Raw genomic sequence first — 23,133 nt, 5'->3', positions numbered from 1 at the left:
GCAAAATTCTTGGGATGTCTGGTGTGAATCACTTTCTTGAGGTCATGCCACAGCATCTCAATCAGGTTGAGGTCAGGACTCTGACTGGGCCACTCCAGAAGGCGTATTTTCTTCTGTTTAAGCTATTCAGTTGTTGATTTACTTCTATGCTTTGGGTCGCTGTCCTGTTGCAACACCCATCTTCTGTTGAGCTTCAGCTGGTGGACAGATGGCCTTAAGTTCTCCTGCAAAATGTCTTGATAAACTTGGGAATTCATTTTTCCTTCGATGATAGCAATCCGTCCAGGCCCTGACACAGCAAAGCAGCCCCAAACCATGATGCCCCCACCACCATACTTCACAGTTGGGATGAGGTTTTGATGTTGGTGTGCTGTGCCTCGTTTTCTCCACACATAGTGTTGTGTGTTTCTTCCAAACAACTCAACTTTGGTTTTATCTGTCTGCAGAATATTTTGCCAGTACTGCTGTGGAACATCCAGGTGCTCTTGTGCAAACTGTAAACATGCAGCAATGTTTTTTTGCACAGCAGTGGCTTCCTCTGTGGTATCCTCCCATGAAATACATTCTTGTTTAGTGTTTTACGTATTATAGGCTCGCTAACAGGGATGTTAGCATATGCCAGAGACTTTTGTAAGTCTTTAGCTGACACTCTAGGATTCTCTTTAGCTGACACTCTAGGAGTCAACCATCGCTTTATAAGGCGCACTGCCATTTTCCCCCCACTTTGGGGGGGGGGGGGGAAGTGTCTTATAAAGCAAAAAATATAGTAATATAATTGCAGCATTTTTGGGACTGCCAATTGTTGATTGCGATATGGCGATTAATTGCGATTGCTTTGGCGATATATTGTGCAGGCCTAATATATATTATATATATACACACACACACACATACACACACTCATTGACAAAAAAATAAAAATAAATAACCCAGATAGAAATGGATTGCTGCAAAGCTTGGAACGCAGTTATGTCTCAGGCAGATATGTAAATGATTATAGGCATCAGCTGCATAGACACTCGTGTTGCCAAAAGAGCTGCGCTTTAAGCTGCCTCTCAGAGGTTATTTTGGGTAATGTACCTTTTAGTGTGAGATCGTTGACAGCTAGTCATGCCTCTATGATGCACTCAAACACATTTTAAAGAGTTGCACTTTGAGAGGGGGTTAATCATTAGACTATGAAAAGCAAGATGGTTTTCTTGACAAACTGCCTAACATTTAGGTCAGGAGTGCACAACCTGCGGCCCGGGGGCCACATGCAGCCCTTGATATCATTCTGTGCGGCACCCAACCATCTGGTCTGTGTATTTAGGCGTGTGCTTGCTAGAAAAGCAAAAAAAAGAGCGCACTATAGGAAATTACATTCCAGATTTTCAGACCCGATTAGTAAAGTGAAAAATGGAGGCTCACCTTATAGAGTTGTGCTATAAATAGGCAGAACTCTACTGTAGGCCTATAGAAATTCTATGTCCGGTAGTCGGGTGTGCAGCCGTTGCGTCCAGGAACTTCAGGAGATGAGGCACAATTCTTTCCAAAGGAATTGCAAGAGGGTCACGTGATCACGCTGTGAGCGGTACATATATTATATAAATAGGTAAATATATTACCTATATTATAAAAGTCAATACATACAAGTTTGGGTCTGTGCTGGAAATTCACAAGTAGAGAATGGTTCAAAAAGTACTGGTCTTTCAGAATCTTTGACTACAACTTCCATTATCTCTGAACCAACCAGCATCCAGGACTGGAATGTTATTCCTTCAAAATAAGCATGAACATAGGGCAGACCCGCAAGACAGGATATTTGTATTGATTTATTGTGCTTACAAAATTTCTTCTTTCAGTATCACACATAAAATATCCAAAACTCCTGCCAGACCCGGTTTTCGCTCCTGCTTCGTCTAGGGTGTCATAGTTTTGTTTTCGTATGGGCGGTATTTATTGCCCCATCACAATAATCACGTGTTTTACCTAAGCTCCCCACCCTAAATTGATAGGGTACTCCTTTCTTATAAGGGGTTTTCATTTCGGTACTTACGTTCCATTTTACTCATATAAAACCAGTTACATTATTGGTTGGGATTGCTCCATTAGAGGGAACACGGTACCCCCCTAAGAGTCTATCTTGTCTGAATAGTTTTTTACCAGGGTAGTGATTGGATTTGGGTTTTATATGTAGGAGAATAAACTATAAAGGAATTGATACCGTATTTCACCTCCTTTTATGATACTAGCGATACCCATGTATAGAGCGAGTTAGGGAATTTATATGAGTAGCAGTAGATAAGATGGATATATAGGACAGACGCTGGAGTGTAAAGGTTTTTTATATAAATTTTAAGGAATTAAATATATTAGGAAATGTATGTTATTTAACATTTTTTGAGATAATGTAACTGTTTTAATATTTTATGTGAGTAAAATGGAACGTGAGTACCAAAATGAGAACCCCTTATAAGAAAGGAGTACCCGATCAATTTAGGGTGAGGAGCTTAGGTAAAACACAGGGTTATTGTGATGGGGCAATAAATACTGCCCATACTAAAACTAAACTATGACGCCCCAGACAAAGCAGGAGCGAAACCCCAGTCGGGCAGGAGTTTTGTATATTTTATGTGCGATACTGAAAGAAGACATTTTCTAAGTACAATAAATCAATATGAATATCCTGTCTTGCGGGTCTGCCCTATGTTCATGCTTATTTTAAAGGAGTAACATCAGTCCTGGATGCTGGTTGGTTCAGAGATAGTGGAAGTTGTTGTCAAATATTGAGAGAAACAACTCATTAAAGACCAGTGCTTTCTGAACCATTATCTACTTGTGCATTTCCAGCGCGGACGCAAACTTGTATGTATTGACTTTTATGTATGTCTATGCATTGTGGCTACTCACATATTTTTCTTGTATTCTCCTATTAGATGGGAATCCTGGGAGGTGTAACCAGACATTTATAGTATATACACTGTATGTAAAATATGACCAACAGAGTATTTGAGTTGGCAATACCCCTTTAAATTTTATTTTCGGCCCTTGTCTTTGGTTCAGTCTGCGTCATTGGGAAGAGGGGCGAGCAGACTACGTCTCTGGGGAAGAAAGGAGCGCCTTTGATGGTAGAATTTAGATTCCATCGGGAAACCTTGTTTCCTGTCTGACGCTTTTTCAAGAATATCGCCAAGTGCAGTGCCAAATACCTGATCACCCTCACACAGCAAGGTACATCATTTATTTTTTAGATGAGGCATCGCCAGACCAGGACCTTAACCAGATCGCTCTGCGAGATGCGTTGGATAGGGCGGCTGTTTATGCTGATAACTTTACCATATCAGCCGAGGCATCTGCCAGGAAATTGGAGGCTTGCTTTAACATCGGGATGGAAGCCAGAATATCTTCCCTGGGAGTACCAGCCTCAATGTGTTCTTCCTTATTCTTCTTCTTACTGTCCCAACCACAAGGACAAGGTCCTGGCTGTATAGGTCGCCGAAATTCCAGGCCTTAATATGGCAGTGGAGGACAAGTTTTTTTAAGGAGCGACTCGCACTTCTTATCCATGGGATCTTTAAGCAACCCTAGATCTTCAAAGGGTAATGCAGATTTTTTGGAGATCCTAGCCACAGGGGTGTCGACTTTAGGGGTTTTGTCCCAGGTAGCTGAGTCTTCTTCCGCAAATGGGCATTTCCTTTTCAACATTCTGGAAGCGGCTCGTGTTTTTTCAGGTTCTTTCCATTCATTTTGGATGAGGGTCTTCATATTATTATGGACCGAGAATACTCGCCTTTTCCTGTCCGCAAGGCCCGCGAACATCTGGTCTTGAACCGATAATGGCTCTTTAGGTTCTTCCAAGTTGATCGTGGCTTTTATTGTTATTAATAGAGACTCTGTCTCCTCAATAGAACATAGAGGTCTTCCCGAGGCATCCTTAGAAATATTAGAATCTGTGTCGGAAAAAATTTCACCCTCATCTATGTCAGAAACCTGTTCCCCACAGGCAGTGGCTCCATAGAAAATACTAATCAGCAAGCAGCCTCCTGTCTCACAGGAGGGCTGCTGCTAACAGTCTGGTTCCCCTATCCCAGTGGTCGGCAAAGTGTGGCTCGCGAGTCACATGCGGCTCTTTAGAACCTTCAATGCAGCTCTTTGGTGCGGGCTGGCGGGTGGGCAGCCGCACAGCCATATCGCGCTGCTCAAGCTGCTCGCAAAATGTCCGTCATGCGCCTCCTGCCCCGTCTGTCTGCTCCTTCCACTTTATGAATGAAGCAGGCAGGAGGCGCATGACGGAGGGCGAGATGTCACGCTGCTCACAGCAGCAGAAGGGTGGGCAGCGGCGCTCTAGTTCAGCTGCCCACTGCCAGCCATGTGAGGAGTGGTGAAGAGGCTGCCGCTCAGGTTTAAACAGTTATATTTACTTATTTTAGTTATAATGGGTATTCATTGCCTTTAAGAGCAATGTTGATTTATATTCACTGTTTTGTATGAAGTTTCATGTAGGCCAAAGTAAGTCCATGAGAAGATTACTGTACTGTTCAAAAGCTACTGTTATTGTAACAATATATTATACATTTAGAAAGTTAGAAGATACACCGCACCTGCAGATTCTGAGGCTTCATTGTTTTTCCTATCTGAACATGAATTCCACAGTGTGAGAATGGTCTAGATGTTCCTCAAAGTATATATTCATGTATCAAAGTTTGTCCCTCAGCCCTAAAACAAGGCCTCTAGATGTCAGAGGTGTGAAGTAGTGAAAATATTAGGCATGTAAGAGTTAACCCTTAATGGTATGATGCTTCTTGCTTATACAACAGTGCCATCTAGATATAAGCGGTTAATACTACATCAGTAGCAAAATTGCATTCTGGGTAGTATTATGACGCCATGCTCCTTATCAATGCACACACCCCTCCAACAATGATTGGAAAGTTCCAAACTCGGAGGGAGTGTTCATCTGATAAGTTTTGGGTTAAGAAACCAGTTACCAGAAAGAAGAAAAGAAAAAAAAAAAAAAAAAAAAAAAAAAAAAAGAGAAAGAGGAAACAAACATTTGGATTATAGATCTCTGGAGAATCATTTGGATTATCGGGAAAAACTCTTGAGAGCTGGCTGCCCCAAGACTCTGCACATCACTTGACCCTTGGGTAATGTATATTTTTGTTCTATGTAGTATTGATCTAAATTAATTGGCTTGGTACTTAGCCAGATACCCGCTCATTTGCGGACGTGTAACGTTAGTTGCTACATCAGTATTTTCTCTGATTTCAGTTAAGATGCATATAACTGAATAAAGGGGACAATATTGGAGAAACTTTGTTGGGAATCTTTGTATTCCCTAGTTTGATATCAAGTCAATAATTTATAAGTTTTGATGCAATACTACCATTATCTGAAAGATTGGTCATCATTTTTGGGCGGAGCAAGGGCTCGTATCTGTCATCTTCTTGATTGAGTTTTCCGCATAATCCATTGATTGTATATCTCTCACAAATTTAAAGCTATATTGCATAATATTCTTGTGTTGGTTGGGTAGTGTTTTGTTGGCATCATATAGTGGTGAATTCTGGGTACTGCATATCATTGTATATTATTGAAATTTATGTTGATTCATTTTTGTTTGTATTTTAACCTATTGTATAATAAACCATTTATATTTTTGCATAGACGCTTGTACCCTGTTTTACTGATTGCACAAAATAATCAGGTTCTCGATTGAACTCTTTGAGATGTTTATGTCCATCTAACGGGTCAATATAGTTTGCATAATTTTTCTTTTGACCCGATAATTTTAATTTTTTTATATTTATATAAAGCATTTGCTTTATATACCCGACAACTTGGAGCGAAATGTCCTGCAGCAGAAAGGTAGGAGCTGCCCCCGGTGTGTGCACAGCGCCGGGCACTTCACCGGCCCCGCCGCAAGTGTCCGTGCCTCCTCCCTTCCCCCCCACTAATACATTACTTTACTTACTAGAAGGACTTATGGGGGGGATATCTGTGGATGACGCACTTATGGGGGGGGGGGATATCTGTGGATGACGCACTTATGGGGGGGGGGAGGGGATATCTGTGGATGACGCACTTATGGGAAAGGGGGGAGGGGATATCTGTGGATGACGCACTTATGGGAAAGGGGGGAGGGGATATCTGTGGATGCCGCACTTATGGGAAGGGGGGAGGGGATATCTGTGGATGCCGCACTTATGGGGGGGGAGGGGATATCTGTGGATGACGCACTTATGGGGGGGAGGGGATATCTGTGGATGACGCACTTATGGGGGGGGAGGGGATATCTGTGGATGACGCACTTATGGGGGGGGAGGGGATATCTGTGGATGACGCACTTATGGGGGGGAGGGATATCTGTGGATGACGCACTTATGGGGGGGAGGGATATCTGTGGATGACGCACTTATGGGGGGGAGGGATATCTGTGGATGACGCACTTATGGGGGGGAGGGATATCTGTGGATGACGCACTTATGGGGGGGAGGGATATCTGTGGATGACGCACTTATGGGGGGGAGGGATATCTGTGGATGACGCACTTATGGGGGGGAGGGATATCTGTGGATGACGCACTTATGGGGGGGGGAGGGATATCTGTGGATGACGCACTTATGGGGGGGGAGGGATATCTGTGGATGACGCACTTATGGGGGGGGAGGGATATCTGTGGATGACGCACTTATGGGGGGGAGGGATATCTGTGGATGACGCACTTATGGGGGGGAGGGATATCTGTGGATGACGCACTTATGGGGGGAGGGATATCTGTGGATGACGCACTTATGGGGGGGGGGATATCTGTGGAGGGCACATATATAGCATCTTATGCTATATATGTGTCATCCACAGATATCCCCCATGAGTGCCCTGAACAGATATCCCCCCATAAGTGCGTCATCCACATCTGCAGACAAGTTTAATAAAAGTAAAAAATGATAAAGATAAAATGAAATAATAATCAAGATCCAAATAAAGGAAAGTACATATAAAAGTATGTAAAAACACTCTGGGCTCATGCCCACGAATGTAAGGGCGCCGTGCCTGAGCTGCGGACCGCAAATAGCGGCCCGCAATGCACGGACACAGACCATGGGGCAGCTGCATGAGGATCGCGGACCCATTCACTTGAATGGGGTTCACAATCCACATCCAACTGCCCGCACCGCAAAAAAGTAGCGCATGCTGAAGTAAATGGGTCCATGATGCGGGCTGCACACAGCCGTGTGCAGCCAGCATCATGGACCCATTCACGTCAATGGGTCCAGGATATGAGTGCTACACTGTGCTTCCGTGGTGCTCCTGGCTGTGCCTCCGCACCGCAAAAAAAGTAGTGCATGCGGATCCTGGACCCATTGAAGTGAATGGGTCCTTGATGCATGCTGCACACGGCTAGTGCCCGTGTATTGCGAATATACCAACGACGGGCACACGGTCGTGTGCATGAACCCTAGTAGTCCTCACTGGTACCGTTGACGCAATAATTTTAGGTTTTAAAAATGTGGCTCTCGAAAGAAATTTAAATCGTGGTTTTGGCGATATTTGGCTCAGTTGACAAAAAAAGTTTGCCCACCACTGCCCTATCCCCCACCGGGGAGAGCCGAAGCTAATGTCAGAGATCGATGGTAATGCCGATTGCAGACATTCAACCCCTAAAATGTCATGGTTAAATGTGACCACAGCAACTGAGAGTGCAAAAACCAGAAACACTGTGCTTCCAGGCCTGGAACGGCTCCCCCACTTGGTAATCAGGGGAGCCATTCGTTGCCTATGAAAGGCAGATGCTTTTTAGGACTCATGCACACGACCGTTTTTTTTTTTTAAGGTCCGCAAAAACGGGATCCGTAGGTCCGTGATCCATGACCGTTTTTTCGTCCGTGGGTCTTCCTTGTTTTTTGGAGGATCCACGGACATGAAAAAAATAAAAATAAATCTAAGTCAAGTTTGCCATTGAAATGATAGGAAAAAACGGACACGGATCACAATCTTGTGTGCATCCGTGATTTTTCACAGACCCATTGACTTGAATGGGTCCGTGAACCATTGGCCGTGAAAAAAATAGGACAGGTCATATTTTTTTTCACGGCCAGGAAACACGGATCACGGATGCGGCTGCCAAACGGTGCATTTTCCGATTTTTCCACGGACCCATTGAAAGTCAATGGGTCCGTGAAAAAAAAAAAAATGAAAACGGCACAACGGCCACAGATGCACACAACGGTCGTGTGCATGAGGCCTTACAGGTATATTCCAATATAGAAAACCGACCAGAAGGAGTGAGTCAAATCTATTACAAATAATACTAATAGTACTAGAATAGTCCAAAAATAGCATAATTTTATTAGAAAATCACAAGAGGACACATGATTAACGCAAGTCACACAAAGACAATTGATACAGGTCACAATACATATTAAAAACCAAGGGGACAGATGGTGAACTGCCGGTACGTATGAATAAAGTGCATAAAACTTTCCAATTGGTCATCAATAAAAGGATATGTAATATCCACACACTATGGCTCAAAACTAACATAAATTACCTAAATGCATTATTTGTACAACAGATGCCAAAAAGTGGACGTGATAATACACACCACATTTGGCTAACTGAGGCAATGAGGTAAATAGAGTTGTAACCAGCACATAGAAAAAATACTGACCACACAATTATGGTATACCGTACAGCAACACCACCGGTCCACTCCCCAACGCACGTTTCGCGTACAGCTTTTTCAAGGGGTATGGCTCGCGTTGAGCCATAGTGTGTGGATATTACATATCCTTTCACTGATGACCAATTGGAAAGTTTTATGCACTTTATTCATACGTACCGGCAGTTCACCATCTGTCCCCTTGGTTTTTAATATGTATTGTGACCTGTATCAATTGTCTTGTGTGACTTGCGTTAAGCGTGTCCTCTTGTGATTTTCTAATAAAATTATGCTATTTTTGGACTATTCTAGTACTATTAGTATTATTTGTAATAGATTTGACTCACTCCTTCTGGTCGGTTTTCTATGCTTTAATTAGGGGTGGGCCCTGAACTTTGTTTGGGCTATATATAGGTTCCATATTCCAATGTAGGTAGTGCCTGCAGGTGGCAGCACTACATTGCAATATACAGCATATTCTGTTTGTCACTGGATTTATTTCTATCGAAGAAGATGGGTCGGCACTGTGGTTTGCACATGGTGCACGCGTCCAGGGAAGGCGTCCCACTAGTATACACTCACCTAAAGAATTATTCGGAACACCTGTTCAATTTCTCATTAATGCGATTATCTAGTCAACCAATCACATGGCAGTTGCTTCAATGCATGTAGGGTTGTGGTCCTGGTCAAGAAAATCTCCTGAACTCCAAACTGAATGTCAGATTGGGAAAGAAAGGTGGGCTACAACTGCAGAAGACTCCACCGGGTACCACACATCTCCACTACAAATAGGAAAAAGAGGCTACAATTTGCACGAGCTCACCAAAATTGGACTGTTGAAGACTGGAAAAATGTTGCCTGGTCTGATGAGTCTCGATTTCTGTTGAGACATTCAAATGGTAGAGTCCGAATTTGGCGTAAACAGAATGAGAACATATCCATCATGCCTTGTTACCACTGTGCAGGCTGGTGGTGATGGTGTGGGGGATGTTTTCTGGGCACACTTTAGGCCCCTTAGTGCCAATTGGCCATTGTTTAAATGCCACGGGCTACCTGAGCATTGTTTCTGACCATGTCCATCCCTTCATGACCACCATGTACCCATCCTCTGATGGCTACTTCCAGCAGGATAATGCACCATGTCACAAAGCTCGAATCATTTCAAATTGGTTTCTTGAACATGACAATGAGTTCACTGTACTAAAATGGCCCCCACAGTCACCAGATCTCAACCCAATAGAGCATCTTTGGGATGTGGTGGAACGGGAGCTTCGTGCCCTAGATGTGCATCCCTCAAATCTCCGTCAACTGCAAGATGCTATCCTATCAATATGGGCCAACATTTCTAAAGAATGCTATCAGCACCTTGTTGAATCAATGCCACGTAGAATTAAGGCAGTTCTGAAGGCAAAAGGGGGTCCAACACCGTATTAGTATGGTGTTCCTAATAATTCTTTAGGGGAGTGTATATCGAAGAAGGAACAGCACTCACTTTCTTAACGATATGAGGAGACTTTTATTCAAAGCAAAATAGAATCATCAGTGACTAGTTTCGGCTCAAGGCTCAGGTTTTTTCAAACTGCATTTATTTCTATTGATATACAAAAGTAGCAGTCTAACAACTCCATAAAGTTAGGCCCCAGTTGGCCTAAAAGAAAGTTTAAAAAAAAAACTTTTTTTTTTTTTTTATCATCAATCTTTCCCTAGAATAAAAGAAACAATTAAAAAAATAAACATCATAGGCACCGGCACGTACGAAAAACGCCTGAACTATTAACCCCAGGATCATTTTAGTTTTTTCCTCTCCACGTTCAAATAGACAGAACTTTTTGAATTTTCAGTTCATACAGCCATGTGAGGGATTTTTTGCTGGAGGTCTTATATTGGAAAACGGGGAAAAGATTCTGTGTGGGGTTCATTTGGAAAAAAATAAAGTTTTGGGGGTTTAGATATTACAGCATTCACTGTGCACTAAAAATTACATGACGTCCTTATTCTGTCACTCAATATGATTACAGCGGTCCCAAATTTGTATATAATAAAACATTTGAAAAAAAAAAACTAATCTTTTATTTGGTTTGCCATATCCCGATAGCCATAACTTTCATATTTCTGTCCATAGAGCTGCTTTTTTTTTTGGGACAAACTGTAGTTTTTATTGGTAAGATTTTAGGGGTGCCTACAATTTTTTGATCACTATTTTTTTTTGGGGGGGGGGGGGATAAGAGGACCAAAAACAAAATGGTGAATAACATGCTTTTATTTTTTCCTATCATGGCATACACTACGAAAGATATTTATATTTGAATAATTCAGACATTCAGGAGCAGTGATTCCCGTAATGTTTTTATATTTTTAGATGTAAAATTTGGAAAGGGGGGCGATTTAAACTGAACCTAAGATCTTTTGATCCCTTGTCCCAGTCACCATAATAGAAGTCTATTATGGTGAATGGGATGCCACTCAGCTTACCACGACAGACCTGAGAACCTCCGGCAGATTCCCAAAGTTCCACAATTTCACTGTGGCGGCTCCGATAGGAAGGCAGAGGGAGCCGCATCCCTCTGCCTAACCTCACAGATGCGGCTATCAGGGTGGCTGAAGGGGTTAAAATATAAATTTATCCCATACGGTGAACAGTGTAAGGGCTCTTTCACACTTGCGTTGTCCGGATCCGTTGTGTACTCCATTTGCCGGAATTACACGCCGGACCCGGAAAAACGCAAGTGAGCTGAAAGCATTTGAAGACGGATCCGTCTTCAAAATGCGTTCAGTGTTACTATGGCAGCCAGGACGCTATTAAAGTCCTGGTTGCCATAGTAGTAGTGGGGAGCGGGGGAGCAGTATACTTACCGTCCGTGTGGCTCTCGGGGCGCTCCAGAATGACGTCAGAGTGCCCCATGCGCATGGATGACGTGCCATGCGATCACGTCATCCATGCGCGTGGGGCGCCCTGACGTCATTCTGAAGCGCCCCGGGAGCCGCACGGATGGCAAGTATACTGCCTCCCCCGCTCCACACTACACTTTACCATGGCTGCCAGGACTTTAGCGTCCTGGCAGCCATGGTAACCATTCAGAAAAAGCTAAACGTCGGATCCGGCAATGCGCCGAAACGACGTTTAGCTTAAGGCCGGATCCGGATTAATGCCTTTCAATGGGCATTAATTCCGGATCCGGCCTTGCGGCAAGTGTTCAGGATTTTTGGTCGGAGCAAAAAGAGCAGCATGCGGCAGTATTTTCTCAGGCCAAAAAACGTTCCGGTCCGGAACTGAAGACATCCTGATGCATCCTGAACGGATTTCTCTCCATTCAGAATGCATGGGGATAATACTGATCAGGATTCTTCAGGCATAGAGCCCCGACGACGGAACTCTATGCCGGAAGAAAAGAACGCAAGTGTGAAAGAGTTGTCACTTCACCTCCCAAAAAATAAAAAAAAAGGGACCAAAAAGCCAAATAAATAAGTGACCAAAAAGCCAACATACAATCCATGGTATAAATAAAAACTACTGATCAACCTGCAAAAAAAGTACCCTCACAAAGCTTTGTAGACATAACTCTAAGAAGTTAAAAAGATAAGGGGGTCAAAATATGGCAATCAAAAGAAAGACATTTTTTTAAATTAAAGTATAAATACACAATAAAAATATATAAATGTTGTATCAACGCAATTGAACCGGTCTGCAGAATGAAGGTCACAGGTGAGTTTTAACGCATAGGAAACGCAGTAGAAACAAAACCAATAAAACTGTGGTGGAATTTTTCCATTTCACCAGATTTGGAATTCTAGCTTCCCATGACATTGTATGAAATAATAAATGGTGCTATTAGAAAGTACAACTTTTTCCACAAAAAAACAAACCATCAAATTGTCTATGTCAGTGGTGCCCAACCATTTTTCGTCTGAGGGTCGCACTAGACATGGTATAAATTTTGCAGTCCAGAACCAGGTAACTTTGCCAGAAAGAAATGCAAACACTGTAAGGGGGCACATCTGGGCATTACCCCAGTAAAGGGGGGCACATCTCTGGGTATTATTACTGTGAAGGTAACAACTCTGGGCATAGCAAGACTAAGGAATGGAATGCAGGAAACGCTTTAGAAATGCCTTGTGGTACAATATTATGAGTCCTCTCACACGGGCACCAGACATAGTAACCACATATTAAGGTAGGCACAGGTCCAATCACTTCCACCACTACCACCCTCGCCAGTCACATGCTCCATAGACCTCCTGCTCCCATCTGACTCGTACTCATGAGTGGCACAGTGTTATGGGGGGCTATGGGGTATATATGGGTGGCGCACTGTTATGGGGAATCTATGGGTGGCTCCATTTGCGACTAGACCCACCGCCGCAGTTAAAAACAGCAGCGGGCACAGGAGCTGATAGTTCTCTGCCCCGCCGCCGATGTTCTTCTTAGCAGCACAGTGGAGGAGTCTTTCCCTCCCCCCTGTGCTGCTGCTGCCGCCGCCGCCGCCAATAGGAAAAGAGACGGGAGGAGGAGGGGAGTGGCTGTGGCCACCAATGAAGATAACTGACCTGTTAATTCAAATAGCCGGCACCCAACCTCTGACAGGGAGCTGCGATCAGCGACAGTTGAGTTTACCCTTCAGGTGCGGTACCTGAGGGGTTAACTGCAGCGGATCGCAGCTCCCTGTCATAGAGGTCGGGTGCCGGCTATTTGATCCCGGCACCCGCCTCCTGTATTTGTATTAACAGGTCAGTTATTTTCATTGGTGGCGCAGTGTGCACCCCCCCCCCCCCCCCCTCATCCAATTGATCCCGTAGCTGCAGGTCGCCTGTTCTTTCTTCAGGAAATGTCAAAGGACCTGTGGTGACGTCACTGAGCTCATCACATGGTCCATTACCATGTTTGACAGGTCCTGAAGAAAGAACAGGAGACCGGCTGCTACGCGATCAATTGGAGGAGGCGAGTTCATTTTTTAACCCTCACCTCAATTGACCTTCTACTAAGCATTCTGTATTAAAGAATGTATTAAGTCACCAAAGTTACTTACAGAGGTTGTGGCAAGTTTTTAAAGGATTTGTCCAGATTTTCCTAAGCGATTGTGTATCCTCAGATCAGGCAATCACTAGCTTAGAAGCAGGAGGCCAACACACCGCATCCCCCCCTCATCATATGTTTGAGCGTAGCTTAAACTACATAGCCCTGTCCACTAGGTAGTGGACAGAGCTAATCACAGCTCATCATTGACTCCAAAGGGCAACGGTGGGTGTAGTAACAAGCTCCCTCCACTACACAGTTGATAGAGATGTGTAGTTCCGGCACCACAGCTACACCAGAACAGCCGATTGGTCATCAGTATCTGATCGATGGGGGTCCGACACCTGGGACCCCCGCTGATCATCCTTCTGACAAGTTTTCTTAAGTCAGTGACAACACTTTTGTTGGTCACGTGTCGTAGACGCAGCTCAACCCCATTCAAGTAAGGCCTCTTGCACACAAACATTTTCTTTTCCCGTTTCTGTTCCGTTTTTGCGGATTCCGTTTGCGGTCTGTATGCGGAACTAGGGCTGCAGTAAACAAATATTTTTGTAATCGAGGATTCTATCGATTATATTTCTCGATTCATCGAGTAATCTAATAAGAAAAAGCTACTTAAAATAACGTACGTAATTAGGTATGTATAAAGTTTAATGGTTTGAAGGGGTTAATAACTTTATACATGCCTAATGCCAAGGTGCTTCCATTAACCCCTCCAAACCAATAACTTTATACATGCCCATTGGGTTTGGAGGGGTTAATGGAAGCACCTTGGCATTAGGCATGTATAAAGTTATTGGTTTGAAGAGGTTAATGAAAGCACCTTGGAGGTGCCTTCATTAACCCCTCTCTAAACCAATAACTTTATACATGCCAAGGTGGTGCTTGCAGCCTCCATTAACCACTCTCTCTCTCCATCTGCCTCCCCCCCCAGCCTCTGATCTGCCTCCCCCCCCAGCCTCTGATCTGCCTGCCCCCTCTGGTAACGCAACCCCCCTCCCTCCCTCCCCAGTATTAATCATTGGTGGCAGTGGCCACAGGGTCCCCCTCCTCCCCCCCATCATTGGTGGCAGTGTCAGTTCCGATCGGAGCCCCAGCAGTGTAATGCTGGGGCTCCGATCGGTAACCATGGCAGCCACAGACAGAAGAAGGAGCGACCGGCGGCCACAGCGCACGCGAGTATAATGCGCTGCTCTCTGCTCACTAACATACCATGGCAGCCAGGACTTCAGTAGCGTCCTGGCTGCCATGGTAACCGATCGGAGCTGACACTGCCACCAATGATGGGGGGGAGGAGGGGGACCCTGTGGGATATGGCCGGCACATTCATTGGTGGCGCAGTAGCTACAGTCCCTCCCCTCCTCCTCCTACTCTGTCCTCATTGGTCTTCAGCGGCAGCCGCGCACAGTGGGGAGGGAGAGACTCCCTCCTCCTCCCTCCGCTGTGCCGGCCGGCTCAGTCCTGCCTCTCTGGCCTCCGGAGGACACGGAAGCGGTGAGTGAGACGCTTAATTTCACTCCCGCTCCGTGATCACGTGATGTAAACGATTCCTCGATGCAGGGAAACTGCATCGATGAATTTTTTGACTCGATTTAATTGAGTTATTCGAATAATCGTTTCAGCCCTATGCGGAACCATTCATTTCAATAGTTCCGCAGAGAAAACGGAATGTACACAAAATACTGAAAAAGCCATAAGGTCATATGCAAGAGGCCTAAATGGGACCGAACACAATACCAAGCACAGCCGCTATACAATGTATGGCACTGTGCTTGGTGGGCTGAGAGAAGGCTGATCAGCGGGGGTCCAGGGTGTCGAACCCCCACTGATCAGATACTGATGACCTGAGGATAGGTCATCAGTAGTAAAATCACAGGAAACCCTTTTAACTTATCTAGTCGACAAAAAATAAGGGATAAGTATCTGACCCTTGGTCGTCTGACTGCAGGAGTCCCTTTCCTTCCATTCTGTTCATTCTTTTTGGGACCACCAGGAGTACAACATTTGGCTATTTCCAGCAGAGAATGGAAGAACTGGCAATGTGCAAGTGCAAACGGCTGCTCCATTCCTACAGGGGAACGGATTCCAGAGGTCAGACCCCCACGATCAGATACTTATTCCCCATCATGTAAAAAGAGGAGAGATAAGGTAAAACTTGGAACAACATCTTTATTTTTAAATAGATTAGGGCTAAGTAATATCTAACCCGTAAAATGGTTACACAGATAGGCCTCTTTCACATGAGCGGATGCCGTGCAGGTAATCCGCTGCATGAAAGAGAGCCAAGCCCGGTTCCGGACAGCAGAGACACGGAGCAGTAACATGACTGATAATGCTCTGTGCCTCTGATCTTTTTACTACAATATCACGGTGACCACTTTATCTCACTGTGATTTTGTAGTAAAGAGATCACAGAGAGGCACAGAGCGTTATCAGTCATGTTACTGCTCCGTGTCTCTGCTGTCCGGAACGGGGCTTGGCTCTCTCACACTGCAGATTCCCCGCACGGCATCCACTCGTGTGAAACAGCCCTTAGGCCTCTTTCAAACGAGCATGATGGGTTGGCTCCGGATGCGTTCAGTGAAACTCGCACCATTTTGCAAGCAAGTTTAACCAGTTTTGTCTGCGATTGCGTTCAGTTGTTTCCACACGAGTGCAAGAACTTGCTTGCGGATGCAATGCGTTTTTAACTGAAGCCCTATTCACTTCTCTGGGGCCAGGGCTGCGTGAAAAAAAAAAACCCACAGAATATAGAACATGCTGCGTTTTTCACACAACGCAGAACTGCAGCACAGATCCAGTGCGGGCGCTATGCGTTCATATAACGCATTGCACCCGTGCGGAAAACTCGCTCGTGTGAAAGGGGCCTTAGTAGTCCTTTTATCAGTGACAAACTGACAGATTCTCCTCCTAAAAAGTATTTCTCACCTACCACCTGCCGGCTGAAAACCTCCAGCCATTCCAAAAATGTGCAGTGTGCATGTCAGTCCCCCGCTCCATTCACTTCTTTGATGCAGACATAGAAGTGAATGGAGTGGTAGACCAGCATTCACATTACTGCTCCATTCTGACCCTTCCCTCTGGGCTTTGTTTCTTTGGCTCCAGTGATGACATCCCTGCATATGCCACAAGACCACTGCAGCCAATTAGTGGCCTCAGAGGTCATGTGCCATATACTGCTAGGGACACAGCAAGGTCAGATGTATACGGGCACATCCTCACGTCAGTCAAGAAGATGGCATGATGGCTGCAGCAACAGGGAGGACTGGAGTGGCAGTAGGGGAAGAAATAGGCGAGTATATGTTAATTTACAATAAATCTTGCCTTGGCTGACAACCCCTTTAATGCATCGATATTAGATCACCCCATTACCCAGACACAAGAATACTCCAGAGCCCCTTAGGCCTCCTGCACACAAACGTGTGCTTCTCGTGGCCGTACTGCGAACCACATTTGCGGATCCACAATACACGGGCGCCGTTCCGTGGCCATTCCGCATCACAGATGCAGACCCATGCACTTCAATGGGTCCGCAAATCCGGAGATGCAGAATGGAAGCACGGAACAGAACCCTACGGAAGCACTACGGAGGGCTTCCGTGGGGTTACGTCCCGTACTTCCGTTCCGCAAAAAGATAGAACATGTTCTATCTTTTCGCGGAACGGGCGGATTGCGGACCCATTAAGGTGAATGGATCTGCAATCCGCTGTGGCGGGCTCACGGTGGGTGTTCTGCATTGGGGCCTGCATTTTGCCGGCCGCAGCACAACCACGGGGCGCACACGTTCATGTGGATCTCCTGGTTACCTTCTCCCACATGAAACTTTGAAAAGCTGCTACTATTTTACCAGACACGGAATCAATTATCATTCCTGAAGATGTTAGGCACAAGGAGGACACCTGGTGCCAAGTCTCATCCTTGCATTTGATGCCAGTACGACTTTTTTTTCTGTGTCCGTAAAAAGAAAAAAATATATATAAGTCCATGATTTTTTTTAAGCTAGTGGTACTCGACTAGATATTTTTGGGTGGTAATTCTCATCAAGTTACAGATCACAGTGAATGCTGGTAATGAGTTCTTATCAGTATATTAAAGGGGTTGTCCGTACATACCCCGCTCCCTTGCATCCGTGTCGCCTCTGAAGCCTGCACAGCCACCGCTGCATCGACCCGTCACGTGGATGAGCATGACGATACTAGGGAGTAACGTCCCAGTCACCGCCTGCCATCCACGCAATGGGGAAATGCAACTCCGACCGTGCGGGCTTCAGAAGTGACACAAGTACAGGGGAGCAGGGCAAGTATATTCTGCATGACGGGCCTGGGCTTAAAGCTATAGACTTGCATTACTTTAGAATTTTTATCATTTATTTGTCCAAAAAACGTTTGCCATCCATGATTTTGGGATAAGTTGTCCTGAAAAAAAATACGACAAATTCTGGTTGGCAACCTTGTGAAGCCCTCAATGGAAATATATGTGGGCAATACCCATCTGGATCACATTCATAAACCACTGTCCTGGCACAACATGGGAGTAACTTGGCATTATTGGTAACTGTAAAGTCCTTCCCTAGTATAATACATGCATAGGACACAATTGGGCATCAGTCACACACAGAAGGCACCTTCCTCTGCCACCTCATGTCTATTATGACATCCGAGTGCCCACAGCCTGACGGCCAGTTTCTCCTGACTAGAAGACATCTGAGCCCATCTTCCACAGACTTGGTGGTTCGTGTCGCCACAACGTAAACAAGTTCTCCAGCAAGCCGCCTAGATGAGAAGAGACTTGGCGCTCTCCTGCACACAGCATGCCGGCCCGGATAGTCAGCCTTCAAGCAGGCCAGGAAGAAAGAGCCGAGAGGCCTCCACGGTGTTCCCGGGCTGCCTTACCGCCGTCTAGTCTCAGCCTCCCCTGTGATTCCCCTGAAAATAGACAAGCGGATGTACCCACCGGATCTTGGCAAGGACGACGACCTCGACCAGCCGTCTGCAGCAGCTACAGAAGAGTTCCTGGGGATACCGCTAATAATCCGGCCCCGGTGGATGCGCTTTTTACCTCAGATTTCCAGCATAGAACAATTGAGTCAGGGGCTGCCTGCTGGATGTGGCAGATTATCTCCACCACAGTAGAATGTGGGAGTCAGGCGGCGGCGCCCTAGAGGCGGCAGCTGGTACTGCAGGGAGAGTGAGGAGGCGGGAGACCCGGGAAGATCCGCTGAAAGGCTCCCGTAGTTCGCACGATTATGACGCGCTTAAAGGGAATCTGTCACTAGCAATTTACCCCATTTTTTTTCTTCATGAATCCATGTTTAACACAGTACCTGTTTTCCATCTGTGTTGTTCTTTTGATTGTGAGTCTTGTCATTTCTTCAAAAAATCGATTCTTCTGATATGTAAATGACGCTGTAAGGAGCCCAGAGGGGCGTTGGGTGCCCAGGAACGCCCCTCTGAAGTGCCGTGCCCGCCTAAGTTTGAAAACTAATAACGCTTCCCAGTTCATCTAAATCGCCTCCCAGAGGCGCGGCTAAGTGCTCAACACCCCACCATGGAACCATTCATTTCAATGGGTCAGCAAAAAAAAAAAAAAAGGTACTCCGTATGCCTTTCGTTCCGTTCAAAGATAGAACATGTACCGTTCTATTAGGGGCCAGCTGTTCCGTCCCGCAAAGACGGAATTGCACACAGACTTCATCCGTATTTTTGGCGGACCGCAAAATACTGAAAAAGCCATATGGTCGTGTGCAATAGGCCAAAGGGCTCATGCACACGCCCATATGTATTTTCCGTGTGCATTCTGTATTTTGCAGAACGGAACAGCTTGCCCCTAATAGAACAGTACTATCCTTATCCGTAATGCGGACAATAATGTTCTATTTTTTTTGCGGAACGGACATACAGAAACGGATTGCACACGGAGTAACTTCAGTTTTTTTTTTTTTTGTGGACCCATTGAAATTAGTGTTCTGCATGAATATTCGAATTGTGAAGTTTAATCGCGAATATCGCCACTTCGAGAATTCACAAATATTTAGAATATGGTTCTATATATTCGTATTCGCGAAAAATTTTATCGCAAATATATTACATTGCTGATTTTCTCAACTAAGTAAATAACGACTGGAGATCTCGGACTTGCACATTTTCGGCCAACAATTCGCGAAATATTGCAAATTAAAATTTCGCCTATGCCGCTTATCACTAATTGAAATAAATGGTTTTGCATACGGTCCGCAAAAGAAAGGAACAGACATGGAGAAAATACGTTCAAGTGCATTAGCCCTAATGGTGTGTTCACACTACCATATGTATTTTGCAGTCCGCAAAATGCGGATCAGGAAAAAACTACTTGCAAAATGGACAAGTATAGGACATGTGTTATTTTTTGGGTGGGCTACAGAACGGACATATGGATGCAGACAGCATATAGTGCGCAGTCCTAATTTTTTGCAGACCCATCAAAATGAATGGGTCTGCATCCTATCCGCAAAAATTGCGGATTGGAAACGGACCAAAAATATGGTTGTGTGAATGCATCCTAAGGGCTCATGCACACGACCGTATGTATTTTGCGGTCCGCAAAAAATGGACCAGCAAAAAATACGGTATGCATTTTGCAGAACGGAACAGCTGGGCCCTAATAGAACAGTCCTATCCTTGTCCATAATGTGGACAATAATAGAACATGTATTTTTTTGCGGAATGGACATACGGAAATAGAAAGCACACAGAGTAACTTCCGTTTTTTTTGGGGACCCATTGAAATTAATGGTTCTGCATACAGTCCGCTAAAAAATTTAAAATGGAATGGACACGGAAAGAAAATATGTTCGTGTGCATGAGGCCTAAAACAAATGCTCAAGATGTTGGTCAAGTCTTGTTGGATGTGACTGGGAACTGTATTTCCTGTTTGCTTACCGAGAGGTTCCCTAGGCCTTGATGGGGGTCTCCCCTTTTGAGCTTCTGTATGGATGTACAGGGACCCCTAGATTTGGTAAAGGAATCCTGGGAAAGAGAATCGGGTATGCCAAAGGTATCTGTCATAGACTATATCATGAGGTTTAGGCCTCTTTCACACGGGCGTCAGATTTTTTGCCCGGATAAGAGGCGGGTGCGTTGTGGGAAAATGCACGATTTTTCCACGCGAGTGCAAAACATTGTAATGCGTTTTGCACTCGCGTGAGAAAAATCGCGCATGTTTGGGATTGATGTTCTGAAGATTGTATTATTTTCCCTTATGACATGATTATAAGGGAAAATAATAGCATTCTGAAAACAGAATGCATAGTACAATAGGGCTGGAGGGGTTAAAAAAAAAAAGTTAACTCACCTTCTCCTCTTGATCGCATAGTTCCCGGTCTCTTTACTTCTTGAATGAGCTGTGGGCTAAATGACCTGTGGTGACGTCGGATCACATGCTCTATCACCACGGTGATTGGAGCATGTGATCTGACGTCACCACAGGTCCTTTAGCCCACAGCTCATCATTAAGTAAAGAAGAGACCGGGAACTACGCGATCAAGAGGAGAAGGGGAGTTAACTTTTTTTATTTTATTTTTAACCCCTCCAGCACTATTATACTATGCATTCTGTATTCAGAATGCTATTATTTTCCCTTATAACCATGTTATAAGGGAAAATAATACAGTGAATAGACTGTCACCTAGAACCCATGCGTGAAAATCGCACCGCATCCGCACTTGCTTGCGGATGCTATGCGATTTTCACGCACCGCTTTCACTTCTATGGGGCCTGCGTCGCGTGAAAATCGCACAATATAAAGCATGCTGCGATTTTCACTCAACGCACAAGTGATGCGTGAAAATCAACGCCCATGTGCATAGCCCCATAGAAATGAATGGGTCAGGATTCAGTGCGGTTGCAATACGTTCACCTCACGCATTGCACCCGCACGGAAAACTCGCCCGTGTGAAAGGGGCCTTAGAGACGAAATGCAAACCCTGACTGAGCTGGTACATGAAAGCATGGTGTGGGCCCAAGCCACTCAAAAGTAATGGTATGACCGTAATCCTAGATTGAAGGTTTATGACGTGAGCAAGAAGGTGTGGGAACTAGTTACCCTGAGCCAAAATAAGGCTACTTTCACACTAGCGTTCGTCGGTCCGCTCGTGAGCTCCGTTTGAAGGAGCTCACGAGCGGACCCGAACGCCTCCGTCCAGCCCTGATGCAGTCTGAATGGAGCGGATCCGCTCAGACTGCATCAGTCTGGCGGCATTCAGCCTCCGATCCGCTCGCCTCCGCACAGCCAGGCGGACAGCTGAACGCTGCTTGCAGCGTTCAGCTGTCCGCCTGGCCGTGCGGAGGCGAGCGGATCCGTTCAGACTTACAATGTAAGTCAATGGGAACGGATCCGCTTGAAGATGACACCATATGGCTCAATCTTCAAGCGGATCCGTCCCCCATTGACTTTACATTGAAAGTCTGAACGGATCCGCTCAGGCATCTTGCGCACTTAGAAATTTTTCTAAGTTATTAATGCAGACGGATCCGTACTGAACGGAGCCTCCGTCTGCATTAATATGATCGGATCCGTTCAGAACGGATCCGATCAAGCGCTAGTGTGAAAGTAGCCTTAGCTGCAGGCTGCGTGGGAAGGGCCATACATTGTCTACCAATGCTTAAATTATGTTAATTATGTGGTCACCATAGATTTGGGAAGTGGAGAGATCCAAGAAATATTCCATGTCAACATGATCAAGGATCATAATGACAGGGAAGCATGCACCTTGCTAGTGTGTATTTTTACCCGAGGAGAGGGAAAATGAGATGCTTTTAAATCTAGTAGCTGCAGTGCAAGAGATGGGGTCTGTTGAGCTACGGCTCAGTTCCTAACTATTGTGGATTTGAGTGGGATTGGCATATTTCCATGTCAAAGGATCGATCTGCCTTTATTACCCCTTTTGGTTTGCATTAATCCAATGGTAATGTTTTTTGGCATAAAAATTGCCACAGAAACTTTTCAGAGCTTGGATTATCAACTGCTTGAGGGACTCTAAGAATTTGCAGTATCTTACCTGGGAAGAACACCTGATATTCCTGTCGCAGGTGCTCAGGCAGATCCAGACAACAGGCCTGACAATCAAGTCTGGGAAGTGTCACCCTAAGTTCAGACCTGAGAGTTTTACAGTGCGTTCCTAAGCGCTGTAAAACGCTCAACACGGAGAAACCAATGATTCCCTATGGGAATGGTTCTCACCTGGGCGTTTTACAGCGCGTTTCAGAACGCTCAGGTCTGAACCCCCTGTCAGGCATGACAGAGGTGCAGTAGGTGGGTGGGGGACCTCTGAAGCCAAAGCCTGGTAATGTAGATGCTATCTCATACTGGTCCACCCCAAAGATGAAAAAACAGGTTATGTCCTTTGTGGGTACTGCTGGATACTATAGGATGTTTGGCCTTAATTACATCTTCCTAGCTAGACCCCCTGAGTGACCTAAACAAGAAACTGCTGCCTCAGATG

At 45.2% G+C, this 23,133-nt stretch overlaps 1 protein-coding gene across 2 annotated transcripts in view; it reads right to left on the bottom strand.

Annotated features, from left to right (window-relative positions):
- Positions 1–18,974, bottom strand: part of CUEDC1 (CUE domain containing 1) — a 222,985-nt gene extending 204,011 nt beyond the window's left edge. For both annotated transcript variants that reach the window (XM_044287415.1, XM_044287416.1), the window contains exon 1: positions 18,609–18,974. The gene's annotated coding sequence lies outside the window, so the exon portion shown is untranslated. The remainder of the gene's footprint in view (positions 1–18,608) is intronic.
- Positions 18,975–23,133: the final 4,159 nt, after the last annotated feature.

This window comes from Bufo gargarizans, chromosome 3 (genome assembly GCF_014858855.1).
Source record: "Bufo gargarizans isolate SCDJY-AF-19 chromosome 3, ASM1485885v1, whole genome shotgun sequence".
Classification (NCBI taxonomy): domain Eukaryota; kingdom Metazoa; phylum Chordata; class Amphibia; order Anura; family Bufonidae; genus Bufo; species Bufo gargarizans.
Note: the sequence above shows the minus strand (reverse complement) of the source record. Positions and strands in the feature narration are given on the sequence as shown.